Source organism: Apium graveolens, chromosome 3 (genome assembly GCF_009905375.1).
Source record: "Apium graveolens cultivar Ventura chromosome 3, ASM990537v1, whole genome shotgun sequence".
In the NCBI taxonomy this organism is placed as follows: Eukaryota; Viridiplantae; Streptophyta; class Magnoliopsida; order Apiales; family Apiaceae; genus Apium; species Apium graveolens.
In genome coordinates, this window is record NC_133649.1 from 210,815,574 (window position 1) to 210,831,053 (window position 15,480).

Here is a 15,480-nt window from a genome sequence, read left to right on the forward strand (position 1 = left end):
AAACAACAAAATATTGTTTATATGTTTTATGGTTGTGTCCTTCAGCGTTTCTTTAGAAACATGTGTGTGTCTGCAAAGGTGCCTGCTGTGGTAAAATTATGTCATCAAGCGCTAACAGAAGATAAGTGTGTCGTAATTGGCCTTCAAAGTACTGGTGAAGCCAGAACTGAAGAAGCTGTGGCAGAATATGTGAGTGAATTGTTTGTTACATTCTGGTAACTTGTTTACCTTGTTTATATCAGAAAAATGAAAATCCATTGTTGTATTTAGATATCCATTAATCGTATGGCAGGGTACTGAGCTTGAAGATTTTGTCTCGGGAACTCGTGAACTTTTGCTAAAATTTGTTAAAGAAAATTTTCCATTGCCTGAAAAACCTGAATCTTTGTCGGGTTAGTTGTTTGTTTTCTAAGATCAATCACTTTTGCTAAAAGAAAAAATGATTGAGTTTTACTAATGGCAGGTGAGGACGGGGTAGAGGTTTTGCAACGAAAGAAGCGCTCTGCAACCACAGGTGTTTCATTTAAAGGGAGGGCTAGAAAAGCTGTAAAATATCAAGAAGAAAGTGATACAGAAAGTGAAAGTAATTTTTTGATGCATAATTTATAAATAATGTGCTTTGCAAAATGCTTTAAGTCTCTTCCTGGTTTTTTATTATATGCTATGACTTTATACAATAATTTACTATGAAAACGCAGACTATGTGTTTGTTACATTTTTATGTTTCTTACATTCTCTAATTTGACGATTTTTTTCATATCAAAAATTTGAAGTCGATAATTAGTTATAAGCCACAAGAATCGGCTTTATACAAATTTATAATTTTTTATTACTTGAGACATTATAGCCAGTTGAGAGTCTTGAGAAACGAATTGCTATCATAATTTCTATTTTAAATTTGCTTGGTGATTGCAGCTGACTCTGAGCCCGAGTCTACAGAATCTGATGATGAATTTCAGATCTGTGAGATTTGCAAAGATGAATTGGTACGCTCTTCTGATTCATATCCGATCTGTTTGCGTATCTTTAGTACCCGTATATGTCGTGATCTACTGTCTTTAATTGCAGGGAAGGGGAAAATCACTCCAGTGTTCATCTTGCAAGCAGCTCATGCATCATGCATGTTTAGATCCACCTGTGACTGGCCCAGTTTCTGCAGATTGGTCTTGCCTTTCATGCAGCGAAAAAACAGAAGAGTGTATCCAACAAATAAGTGTGTACTTAGTACAAAAAGTTGAGAGGTGTGTGTACTGTATAAATACAGGAGGAATTTATCTTCGTCTACCTCTCATTTCGTTTTTTTCTTTACTAATTTAACATGTTTCACCTTCCTGCCACAGTGTTTGTGCAGTATAATAAACAAGTTGATTAAGAATTTTGTGACTGATGTAGGTACAAAAAAGCTACAGAGCGCAAGTCTCAAATTTTGGATAAGATTCATAATTTGAAACTTCCTTACTGTCCATTAGATGACATTATTAATCAGGTTGTTATCTTATTCAACCGTTGAACGCTTAAATAAGTGATAATCTCATCTTTTCCATTTTGACTGTTGTGCTCTGAAGCATAACTGAAAAAACGTCCTTTAAGTAAAATCTATAAATGTCTAAATGCCATCATGTTTATAAAACTGTCTAAATGTCATGTTTATAAAACTTTTACCTTTTATGTTATGCATGTCCATGTTCCTCTTTCATACTAGTTGATAAGATAGTGCTGTAAATATGGATCCATATTTATAAGATAGTAAATTGATTTGGAAAATATTGTTTCTAGGCCATGCCTCAGATATAGGGAGTAAGGTGGTGTGAGTTGCATTATTAGCGAATCATCTATAACTCCTTCATAATAGTCTTATCAATAATGAATGCTTTTGAGAATGAATTCCAATGATTTGCAGCTTGGAGGTCCTGCTAAGGTGGCAGAAATTACAGTAAGACGCCGCAGGCTTATCAAGGAATCTAGCGCAGAAAGTGTTAAATATGTGACTCGGAACCCGTAAGTGTTGGCTTGCTTGTGTCCCTTTCTGTTTTAGTTTCATCTTGAGGCTGCTGACATGTTATGTTTTCCTGCTGCAGAGAGGGTGTTCGCATGGAAATGGCTAACATGCATGAAAAGCAATCTTTCATGATTGGAAAAAAGTTAGTTGCAATAATTTCCGAGGCAGGATCTGCTGGCGTATCGTTGCAAGCAGATAGAAGGGCAAAAAATCAGGTTTAAGTGAATCTTCGATTATATTGTTCCAACTATATGCCTAGCATACTAATGTCTTCTCATTTTGTATCTATATTGTAAATTTAACAAACTGTTATATCAGAGGAGGAGGGTACACCTGACCCTAGAATTACCCTGGAGCGCTGATCGTGCAATTCAGCAGTTTGGAAGAACTCACCGTTCAAATCAAGCTTCCGCACCAGAGTATAGGTAGACAATAATTCCAATCATTTAGTCATTCATGTAGTTATCAGTAATGTATGAATTTTCAGAATAATCTTCTCTTTCATTTGGTTTAGTTCCGATGTTGGATAAATTACATTTTTTTGTTGCTTGTATAACAGGTTACTCTTCAGTAATCTTGCGGGTGAACGCAGATTTGCTTCCATTGTTGCAAAGAGACTAGAATCCCTTGGGGCACTTTCACAGGGTGACAGACGGTAGGTTGGTTTATTGTTGGGGGAGTCATGTATCAATAACCAACAATACTATATTACAAATCACTTATATATCTTCTTGTTGCTGTATGTGTTGTAGAGCTGGGTCATCACTGAGTGCTTACAATTACGATAGCCTGTATGGAAAAAGGGCCTTGGCAGAATTTTACAGTAGAATTTTGGGACAGGTTTAGTAACTAGTGTAATATACCAGTGTCATCGATATATGTGCTCCTTCTTCTTGTCTTGGTTGTTGAACTGACTGACTCCTGTGCTGCAGAGTTCTCCTGAAGGGACGGATACAGTTGAAGATCTTGTTGTCGAGGGAAAAGCTGCTCTTGAATCTGTTGGAATAGTCAGAGATAAATCATATATTAGTAAGATATTATCAGCATTAACGTTACCCTAATCGATTTTTTTGTTAATTCTGAAATTTATTGCCCATGATTGTTAATTATTAGGGCAAAATCTGCATGTACTATTATAGAAAAATTGGGAAAATCAGCATGTATCATTATTAAAGAATATAATATTAATTATCAAACTAAATTTCTAGATGAAGAGGATAAGAATGATGTTCGAAAATTCCTAAATCGGTTGTTAGGGCTACAACCAGAGATTCAAAATCGGTATGTATCTTTTTAATTACATACTAATATGCTTCATTTCCTATATAAAACCGTGTAACATAGATGCTTGCATACAGGCTTTTTGAGTTATTTCTGAGCATCCTTGATCGTCGAGTTCAGGATGCACAGCTTGAAGGTCATTTTGACTCCGGAATAGCAGATATGAAAGGCAATGCAATCGCATTGAAAGGAGTGCCAAAGGTTACGCCTCTGCTTTAACTGTAATTTGGCTATGAGCCTATGACATGAAAATTTGGGTTAAAAAGATATTTCATTCTCATTGCAGAAGGTTCACATTGACCATCTCTCTGGAGCGTCCACTTTTCTGTTTACACTCACAATAGACCGAGGGTTCACTTGGAAGGCATGTTTATTATTTCCAAGTGTGTAAATTATAATATTCATTGCAAAAGTTGCATTTTGGTAACTTCTCTACTTGTTCGCAGGCTGCATCAACATTGCTTGATGAGAAGAGGAAAGATGTGTCTGCTAACTGTAGTACTGGGTTCTACGAATCCAAAAGAGAGTGGTTGGGAAGAAGGCACTATCTTTTAGCATTTGAAGGGTAACAACTTGAGTTCTGGAGTATATCAGTACTTTAGCCTAAAGGCTTGACATTAAATTGCTTTTCATTGCTTATTGGGAATCTATGGATTGACCATTGTTTTCACTTCTTAACTTACGAGTTCTCTTTTAGGCCTTCTGGGATGTGTAAAATTGTCCGTCCTTCTACTGGGGAGGCAATCAGGTAGCATAAACTAATATCGGTTTTTATCTTTCAGTGGCAATCCAATAATATTTAGATTTTCCAAATATTATGGTTGCGGAGGTTCTGTTAGATCACTAATACGCGACTTTCTTCAACAATTCAATACCCAGGGAAATGCCTCTTTCAGATCTAGAAGCGAAGTACACGAAGTTATCAACTTTGGATAAGTCATAAGGCTCGTACTTGCTGGGAGAAAGAGTATAATGTATCATCTGAACAGGTTAGAGATACATATGGAAGTTAAATTCCAACAATTATGCTAATTTCTACCATCTTCTTATTTATTATTATTTTCGCTAGTTGCTACCATCTTGTTATTTCACTGCATGATCTTCCCATGTTTCATCTCCTATTTTTCCTTCAATCTTCAACCCCATCTGTAATATCCCACGGAATACACATTGAACTCATATCCCAATCTGTTCCAAAATGAATGCAATCCTTCATACCTATATTTTGCTTCTTAATTAGATTTTACTTTTAGATGCTAATTGAGTAATAGATATCAGCTGTAAATGGTTTGAGTTGAAAAGGTAAATATACACCTATACTATATTTATATTTGTATTGATGACTTACTAGCCTGTACCTATGCTACAACTCAATTTGCAGTGCATGCACGGTCACAGATGTAAGCTTGGTGATAACTGTACCACCGGCAGACGATTACAAGAAGTAAATGTACTGAGTGGCTTAATACTTCCTGTTTGGGGAACTATAGAAAAGACCCTCACCAAGCAGGTAAGGGATCCTTTTTTGCGCCTGATTTCTGCGTCTTATGTGTCTTTGAGTTTTGTATTTTAACGATGTGCATATCTTGTTGAGCCATTGGTATATTCGACTGGACTTGAAATTGTTGCTCAGGGTTAAGAAATCACGATGATGACGGTGATGATGTTAGTGCATTAGTAGACAATATGAATTCAAGATCTTAGAATTGTTACATTCCTTAATACTATTGTGTTTAAAAGTTATTAACCTTGCACATATGATCTTCTGGTTACTTTGTTTCAAAGACCCATTCAAGCACACTTAACATACCGGCTGACTAATTTGATCCCTTGTAACTTTATGACTACTCATTCATCATTTCTATTAAATCTTCAATGACTTTGACATAAATGATTGCTCTAGAATAGAGGTAGTTTGAGTCATATTTGATTCTAGCAGACTGCAGACTGCAGACTGGTATGTCTTAGTCTCCGTGAATATAAAAATGAGGAAGATATTATGCTAGCAAGAGAATTTGGTTCCCGTGGTTTGATAACAAATTGTCTTATTATAATAAAAGAGGAGTGTCTTGTTCAGGAGACTGGCTTTGTCTTTTTTGAGGCTTGAACCTTGTTTGCAGATTACCCGAGGTAAATATTTGACTAAATAATTATTTTGTAGATTCGTGCAAGGGATCAAAGACTCCGTATAGTGCGCCTGGAGACAACTACGGACAATAGGAGAATCGTGGGATTATTAATCCCGAATGCTGCAGTTAACTCTATTTTAAGAGGTTTGTCTTTTTTTTCTCTCTCTATATACATGTGTGTATGTGTCTGATATGTTTGCGGCCTCGCATTTGTGCAAGTTTACTCTTTGTGTACAAGTGTTTTGGATATATAGATTGTTGATAAATATGTTTCGATATCTCAATATTTGATTTTTGCAATTTCACTATTGTTTCTATGAATGTTAATCGACGTAGATATTCTACAGATTTGGCATGGGTTCAAGACATTGATGGTTGACCTGCAAATTGAACAGGAAGCTAATCATAGCTCTCAGTAAATTGATACCCTGCTCTGCAGCCTTGTTCTTGTCAAAGACAAGGACGATGTGTACTCCTGCAAAAAAAAAACAATATAGCAAAGGTAGCTCTTTGCTCCGAGAGATGCGGCAGTTGCTATGGATTTGTGCACTCCTGCAAATTGATTATTATTTGAGCTATACCTATATATTCGGATTATAGCAATCTAGAAGCTCTTGCACGTATAGTTCTGACAGAATATTCTGTGTACCAATAACATATAGTACAAATATTTTGTATACAGAAGAATCTATTTGGTATACAATTTTGTTATATATAGAAACGGCGTACTATTTTGTTATCAACACGTGTTGTGCAGCTATATACGGTGGTGTTGTTGGAAAATGTGGGTTTTAGTATAAGTCATGTTTGAGCCCCTATTTAGGTGAGCGAATGTTATGTGTGCGCAAGTGACGCTTGGAATGCATGCTCCTACATGAGAACTTTCCGAGACATTTTAAATTGCTCAAAATGACTAAGAAATGAATAAGTCATGAGTATCTAAAGGGATGAAAATGGTGAAAATGTAATTAAGCAACCTTATATCCTACATGGGTTTTTCATATAGCACAACACTCTAGTAATGTCTAAATGTGTTACCAAGATATTGCTTCATCTTCTACTTGCGCGTGCGGGGTGCAAATCATGGGATTTTCAGGCTAATTTGAAGCTTGCAAAGACTCGTGGACCACGTGCACATGAATGTAGTAGAAAATTCGAGCGTCCAATCACAGAATAATTAATTCATTTTTGATACGGATGATTATAATTGATTTGACAGAATATTAATTCGAATCGGTTACGGATTAATAATTAATTAATTAATGCAGTTTAATTAATTAGTGGAGTAGTGCACAAGTTTTGTTATCTCTACCGCTCTTTTCTCTATATATTCTTCAATAATAGTTTCTTGCTCGGTTCTAACTCGATAATAGTGAAACTCTGCTTAACTGCAACTCGTTTTATCCTGAAAGGCGATTCGTTCACACATGCGGTGAGAGCTAATACGCTATAAGGAGACAGTTACGGATTGGACTCGGGTTTTTGATTCATGTCTCCTCTTTCTTTGTTCTGTTTAATATTTTATACACTGGTATGTTATTTACACACACAAACACAATTACTTTTGTTTGCTTGTTTTCGCAGATTCTACAACAGTTGTCTCCTCTACAACTAGAGCCGGCTAAACGAACGGGTCATGCGTGCCTGGACGAATTTTTAACGGGCCGGTTTAGTACAACAGAACTCGCGAACGGCCCGTGTAAATAAACGGTCCGTACCGTGCCGAGTCCGTTATTAAAACTACTGACCCTTGTACGACCCACGAATCAAGCGAATAAAACGGTTATTTTGAACCGCGGTTCACTGGCGAATAAGGCTTTACTTCTTCTATTATTTGTTTAATTGTTTTGTATGCATTGCACAGCAGCCGAGTTTGTATATATATATATTACTTAATCCGTTTTCCTTTTACTTTTTACTTTTGTTTTTTTGTTTATGTTTTTGTACGGACACGTTTTTACTTTTATTTTTGTTTTTATTTTGTACACATATATGCAAATTGTACACATGTTAGTTTTGTTTTTACCTTTTTTCGATCTGAATTTTTTTGTTAAAATATATTTTCTTGAAAAACTAATATGTATTAAAATAAGAGAAAAGAGGACGATACCTGTGATATCCCAGATTTTCAGCTATTATTAATATTATTATTCCTTGAATATGTTTATGTGATTTTCTGATTTAGAAGGAATAAAATTATGGATTTTTATTCCTGTTTGACGTGTTCGTTTCATTAAATGGTAATGTACTAATTGGTATTTGGTCTCAATCCTGGTTATTATTGTGAAAGTATTTAATTACTTTTACAATTTAAAATTTTATCTGAAAGCTGATTGTTTTATCGATATCGGTAAAATTGAGTGTATTTTTCAGTCTTGGGGATCGAGTATATATTTTACTCGCCTCAATATTTTATTTGTGTCTGAAATATTATTTGGTATTTTAAACCGTGTTCACCCGGGTATAGGGTGAGGTTTAAAAATATTTAAAACTAATATTATACAGCTATTTTGTTACGTGTTAAATGAATTATTATGTGTTTAATAATATTTAAAATTTGTTTGGCCATGATTTAATATTCAGTGGATTTGTGTGTGGCCCTGTAAGGACCAGAGTATTTTTCGGATATTCATTACGTGTTTAAAATGCAGTTGTACGAAATTTACCGCAATCGGGACGCGTGTTAAAGTGCGTTTTTATCGAGGTACTTGTTTTATCTCGTTTTGCGGGCATTTGCATATATTATATGTATTTTCGGAGTTTATTATTAATTTAGAAAATATTCTGATTTTATAAAAATTATCGGACCGGGCCCCTATCGGGACGTCAAACCCCACAAAAATCAGACTTTTATTTTTATAAAATCGCGGGACTTCCAAATATTTTATATTTTTGTATTTTTGAAATATTCATAATTTTGGGGAATTTTGATATAAATTTAATATTTATTTGATTAAATATCAGTCCCCGCTATTTATTAATTTTAGACTAATTTTAATTATGCTGTATTATTTTTTTAATTAAAAGAAAAAGAAAAAAAAACAAAACAAAAAAATAAATAATAGAAAACGTGTAAACTCCCCCCACCCCCACCTGGCTACCCACAGGGATGGCAAAATAATCCGATCCGATGGATACCCAATCCGAAACTCGAAATTTTGGATTTACCGAACCCGATTTTTCGGATTTGGATTTGGATAAATATTTAATTTTTAAACCCAAAAATTTTTGGATTTGGATATTAGGTATACCGATCCGAAACCTGATCCGAAATCTGAAATTCTATCCGAACCCGATCCGAACCCGAAATCCGAAAAAACCCGAATTATTATATATATACTAGTTATATATATAATATTAGAATTTTATATAATACACATTATTATATATAAATATTTTAATAATATACATTATACATATTATTATATAATTTTTAGGACATATATTTTTATTTTTATGTTAAAAATTAACTAATTATAAAGTTTAATTAAATATAATTATTTAATCATAAACAGGTGATAAGGTTTATAAGGTTAACAAAACATCTTTTAGTAATAAATCTAAAAAACTGGGTATCAATTGAGTTGATTTTTAAATATTAGCTATACATATAATAACACAATTAATGATGTGGTGTAATGGTTGAAGATGACACGTTAAAACTATTTCTTTATAAGTCGCGTGTTCGATCCCAAGCACTTGCAATATCAATAATTATACAAATTTTCAGATTTCGGATTCAGGTTTCGGGTTCGGGTATGAATATCCAATTCAAAAAATTTCGGGTTTCGGGTATACCCGAATCCGATCCGAAATCCGATGGATCACGTTCGGGTATTCATTTTCGGGTATTTTTCGCGTTCGGGTCGGGTTCGGGTATGGATAAAATTTTCGGGTTTGGATATGGATTCTATAATACCCGATCCGACCCGATTGCCATCCCTAGCTACCCACATACCCCCCAACCGCGTACTACTCCCTCCCCCCATTTTTCTTTTATTGCCCAGGTTACTTCCCCCTTCCCTGATCCCTCTCTCCTATCTTTCTATCTTTCCCCTGTTTATATGTTTTCAATTTTCAAAAATTCATATCTTCTCAACCGTCTGTCCAAATTTCAGTTGTTATATATATAAACGATCAGCACTTCGATACCTACGCATTGGTATATATATTATAAGGTTTTGAGAAGATAATTTGCGTGGCATATTTCCGTGTTAATTTATTTTCGGGGCATAGAAAAAGAATTTGATGGCGTTGATTACTCCACATGGCATCTCAGCGTGTATATGTTTATGGCTATAAATTTCGGATTTTTCTGGAGATATTTTCTGGACATCAGATATTCACTTCAGGGTGATCAGAATTTATTTTGGGTAACGATTTCGAAATTCCGCCTTCGTAATTGTGTATATTGTAGCATTTTAGTGTTTATATATTTATTTCGTAATTTTCAGAAGTTGTTGTAGAAGTCACTTTTGGCCGTATTTTTCGATTCTGGCGTTTTTATATGTGCAGATACAAATTATTGTGTGTTTTAAATTTATTAATTTCATTAGACTATAGTTGGATTGCATTGTTTGGAATTGATTCTGAGGGATTCTGACCTCGGGAAAAGTCCATTTTATAAAGACGTTATTTCAAAATTTTTTGCAAAATATCTATTTTAATTTCAAATCATTATCATTTATTATTTTCAAAAATCATAATTTGAATAAATTATTTATAATTTGTTTTGATTAATTATTTATTCATTTAATTAATTGATTAATTCATTTAATCAATTAATTTTATTTATAAATAATTGAATGAAGTGTAATTATTTATAATTAAACCAAATAATATTTTACTTTTAAAAATTATATATTGGTACTGAATATTCAATTAATATTATTATTAATTGAATTATTCTTATTTTATTCATAGAAAATATACTGTTAATCCGTTTAATACGAAACAAACGCGTCTAGACTCAGAAAAATATTTCGCTTTCACTAAAAATACCTCTGAGACCTAAATTCTTTTGTTTCGAAAGGTCACTTGAATTGCAAGTCAGTTGTGAGTCGTGTATTTATTGAAATGTCGTATTTTGACTCAGTTTCAGTTTTAAACATTCCGAGTCGAATGTTTTGATGAACTGAGTCATGTATTATATGAATTATGTGATACGTGAATTATGTGTTTACTGAAAGGAATATGTCCTAAGTCCAATCATGTATTAGGATTTAGGAATAACTTTTTATGTAATCTGTTTTGATTTCATTGATATTAATAAAAGACTTATTTTGTTTTTATTACGGGCTCTATCTATTTAAGTGTTTAAATAAGATATACCATAGTTTAGAGTAAAGCTTTTTATGGATTATGATGAGATCATAATAGTGAGACCTAAAAGATGATAACTCTAAACTTAAATAGTTCCTGGTCGTAGGATTACTAACTGGTAATTAATAATTCGCAAAGATCGGTACATACTATGCTTGCTTCATTATGAAGGATGTCTGTTCTCATAGACATTTGTGTAGTGACACTATAGCTAGTATGTAGGTGCTTATTATAGAATAAGTTCACTGAACATGACTCGCACAGCTGAACAACTGATGGAGTTCACTCACGTGTCAGCAGTTGTTCACATAGTGATAGTTGTACAAGTATCCTTAGACTTGAGGTCATCATAGTCATCTTGTGTACACTGAACTATGCTTTGGTTTAGTTCTTAGTCTCCAGGGACAATTATTAGGGCTCTACTGGGTATAGGAATTTGTACACGAAGATAGTGTATGATCAATAAAGGATCTACCCCTTCCAGTAAAGGAAACGAATGTTCAAGGCTGATCCACTTATGCTAGTTCAGGAATCTCTGGCCAGAGTGAATGAAATTAGAAAGGAGTTTCTAATTTGCATAGAACTAAGCATGGTAAATGGTAAGCAAGTGATTGAATTAGATAGGCTTGACACGAGATCCATGCCTTGTATTTAATCGGGACATTGTAGGGTAGAAGGAGTTTATTGTACGGTAACTATTCACTGAATAAGTTCTTGGTATTCTAAGCAGTGAATTCATATTATCCGGATAGTCGCGATATGCTGAGAAGTATCCCTCACGATGTAGAATAAATGTGATTAATTAATTAATCATATTTAATAAATTAGAAAATTTATATAAATAATGATAAAATAGTTTTATTATTATTTTTTTCTACTACCGGCTTAATATTGAACCTACAGGGTTACACCATAAAAAGAGAATGATTTAATGGTGGATGAATTAATTAATAATGGCTAATAATTATTTATTTGTGAAATAAATAATTAATTGGCAAATTTAATAATTGATTAAATGAGATTTAATTGATTATAAATTAATTAAGAAAAGTTCTTAATATTATTAATTAAAGGATTTAATATTTGGAAATTAAATCAAGAGAGAGAATTATTTCTAAAGTATTTAGAAAAAAGATTAATAATTAAAGGGTGTTTTAATTATTAATGAGAATAATAAATGGGATAATAATAATATTATTTATGGGAAAATTTCAGCTGAAAATTTTGCCTATAAATATACTATTATAGACCCTATTTTCATTCGAACCCCAAAACCCAAAAAGTTTGGAAAACCCAATTCTCTCCACCTCCTTCCTCCTCCTTAACATCGTTTTCTTGGTGGATACCGGTGGAGTGCTTCACACTTGAGAAGCAACTGTTAAGGATCTCTGATCGTTGTCTCCGAATTATTTTAAAGGTTAGATTCGATCCCTATATTTTTACCACGATTTATATGCTTTTATTTGGATTTTATATGTGTAAAAGTGTTTTGCCATGTCCCGCTGCGATTAAAAATCCAACAATGGTATCAGAGCATAGGTTGTATGCATATAGATCTGTGGTAAAAATTTCAGAATTTTATGTGCTTGTATGAATTAATTATGATTTTTACAAGTTATATCATGGATTAATTTTGTCTGATGAGAAATCGTTTCTCAGAATAATTTTGAATGTTGATCTGGTTTCTACAAGTGTTGTAGATCGTCTGGGTATTTTTTTCATAATTTTATGATGTATAGATTTTTTATTATGAATTTTTGAAGTTATTACAATTAAATTCGTAATTAAATAAATCATATATATATATATTATTATTTGTTAGTATGTATATATATATATCTGTACATCTGCATATGCTGTTGCTGCTGTCTGTTCTGTACGGAAGCAAAGAAGAGGTCAGTTGTCAGGCACGACAACCGAGAAAGAGAATCTGTCAGGCGGCTGTAGAAAAAAAAAGGGTGTCGCGCATTCCGGGAATGCGTTACACCCTGTGGCGCATTCACGGAATGCGTTTCACCGTTTAATTGGTTAAAAGGGTTGTAACGCATCACCGGAATGCGTTACAGGGCTTGTAACGCGTTCCTGTAATGCGTTACAGCCCGACTGTCCATATTAAAATTGATTTTCTGGGAGTTTCGTAACTCCGTTTTAGGCGTGCAATATACCGTTGGATTCGTTTTTCCGAGACGGATCTAATGGAGTGATCAATTTTAGTTTATATAAAAGTTTTGAACTGTTTATATTTCCGGAAGTGTTTTAAAGCTACGTTTGACTGTTTTAACTGCTTTTAAATACTTCATGTGATACATAGAGATGTATAATGCTTAGACTAATGTGCTAGATGATATAACATGCCTACCTTGATGTTTATTCATGTTTATATATGTGATATATGCTTAGTTTATCATGCGATGATAGATTTAGGTGAACTTAAATGAACATAAGGCGTTTGTTAGACAACCTAGTATAGTGAAATTGTTTCATAACCTTAATAACAATATTATGAATACAATCATGAGATTCTTGTGTTTGTGAAACACGTAATTGAATATGAATTTTCAATATGAGAGAAAGGATGATTCTGTCAACAACAGATTTCTATCTGTAAGAAAGGGTTATTAAGTGACGCCTCTTGACAATGCTCCACCCGATCTGGGAATCATCTTTATTGATTTCAAATATTTAATTTAAAAGGAAGAATCTCTTTATAATATGATTATGATTGTAACGTAATATAATCCCTCTAAAATTAAATAATATCAAGTAGTAATTGGCCAATGACACAACGGGCTTGTGTCGGTCATAGCCTTCCAACATGATAGAAAAGTAGTTCTTATTTTTGAATCATTGTCGGTTCGTGCTACATCCGAGGGCTTTGATTTCGAAATAAGAAATACTTGTCTATTACATAGAGATGTGTACATTGAATAAGAATCTAAAGGTCGGTACGTGCTACAGCCGTGGGCCTTTGGGGACTGATTCAACTGTACGGAATGTTGGGTTAGACTTGACTTAGAATATTGAGTTTGTCGTGCCACAGCCGAGACTCAATTATTCAAGAGGCTAAAGTTTGATTAGGGAATAACATAAGATGTAATTGACAAGAGTTGTCTGCCTATTGAACATTACATGGCGGTTCGTGCTACAGCCGGGGTTGTGTAATGGAATGTAGGATCCCTATTCCCACTAGCATTATGAATGCTTAATTTTTCACGTAGAGGGTTGAATAAATTAGATAAACTAGTGGGAGCCACTTATGAATAAAGACCCGATTCATATAGTGTTTTAAAATAAAATCGAATATTTGCTAAGTGTTGTTATGTGTTTATCATTTACAGATTTACAATATACATTATGTCTTCTGCACTATCACTCAAGAGCATACTAGATGCTCACAAATCGACTGGTCCTAATTATGCTGACTGGCATCGAAACTTGAGAATTGTTCTCAGGATTGAGAAGCTGGAATACGTGATTGACTCACCTAAGCCTACTGAACCTGCTAGTGATGCACATAATGATGAACATGTTGTGTATCGTAAGTGGATAGATGATGCAAATGTTGCTCAATGCATCATGCTAGCTTCCATGAACATTGAGCTACAGAAGCAACATGAGCATATGGATGCTCACACTATCCTCATGCATCTACAAGAGTTGTATGATGTGGCGGGGAGGACAGCTCGATATGAGATATCGAAGGAGCTGTTCGGTTGTAGGATGTCTGAGGGATCATCTGTGAATGACCATGTACTTAAGATGATCAATTTGATTGAATGTCTTGGATAACTTGGTTTTGCCATGGATGGGGAGCTGAGCCAAGACTTGGTCTTGCAATCGCTTCCGAGTTCGTTCTCGCAGTTTGTTGTGAACTTTCACACGAATAAGTTGGATGCCAGCCTGCCTGAACTCCACAACATGTTGAAGACTGCGGAATCGAATTTCCCCCCTAAGAAGAGTTCTGTTCTTCTAATTGGTGAAGGTTCCAATCCTAAGAAAAGGAAGAGGAACCCTTCCAAGAAGAAGAAAGTAGGTGAAGAAAACGCCGGTTCCACCAAAAGCTGAAGACCCCAAGAGCAAAGTTGTTTGCTTTCACTGTAACAAGGTGGGGCACTGGAAGAGGAACTGCAAGGTTTACCTTGCAGAATTGAAGAAGAAGAAGGGTAGTGAGACTACCACTTCTGATTCAGGTATGTTCATGATAGAAGTGAATATGTCATTAAATCAAATTTCTACTTGGGTATTAGATACCGCCTGTGGTTCTCAAATCTGCAATTTGTTGCAGGGACCAAGGAGAAGTAGGACTCTTGTGGAAGAGGAGGTGATTCTACTGATGGGAAATGGAGCAAGAGTTGCTGCTGAAGATGTAGAATCATTTCATTTATATAGGCCTACGGGCAAGACTATTGTTTGAAATAATTGTTATTTTGTTCCCTCGATTGTGAGGAATATTATTTCTATTCCCATGTTAGACTTAGCTGGATTTTCATTTATTATTGAGAATAATGAATGTTCTATTCTTAGAGATAATATTCTTTATGGACGTGGTACTTTAAATAATGGTCTGTATGTATGTGACATAATTTATTTCAGATTGAACAAACTAATAAAAGAAAAGGTATGATGAAAAGCTCACTTTATAGTGGCAATGCAGTCTCCATTTAGTAGACATGGAGAGAGGACTGCAAATTTGCTAGTAATGGTACACACAGATGTATGTGGACCAATGTCTACGCAAGCCATGGGTGG

At 34.2% G+C, this 15,480-nt stretch overlaps 1 pseudogene; it reads left to right on the top strand.

Moving 5' to 3' along the window:
- The window catches only part of LOC141714791 (protein FORGETTER 1-like), a 123,045-nt pseudogene extending 116,907 nt beyond the window's left edge, over nt 1-6,138 (top strand).
- Nucleotides 6,139-15,480: the final 9,342 nt, after the last annotated feature.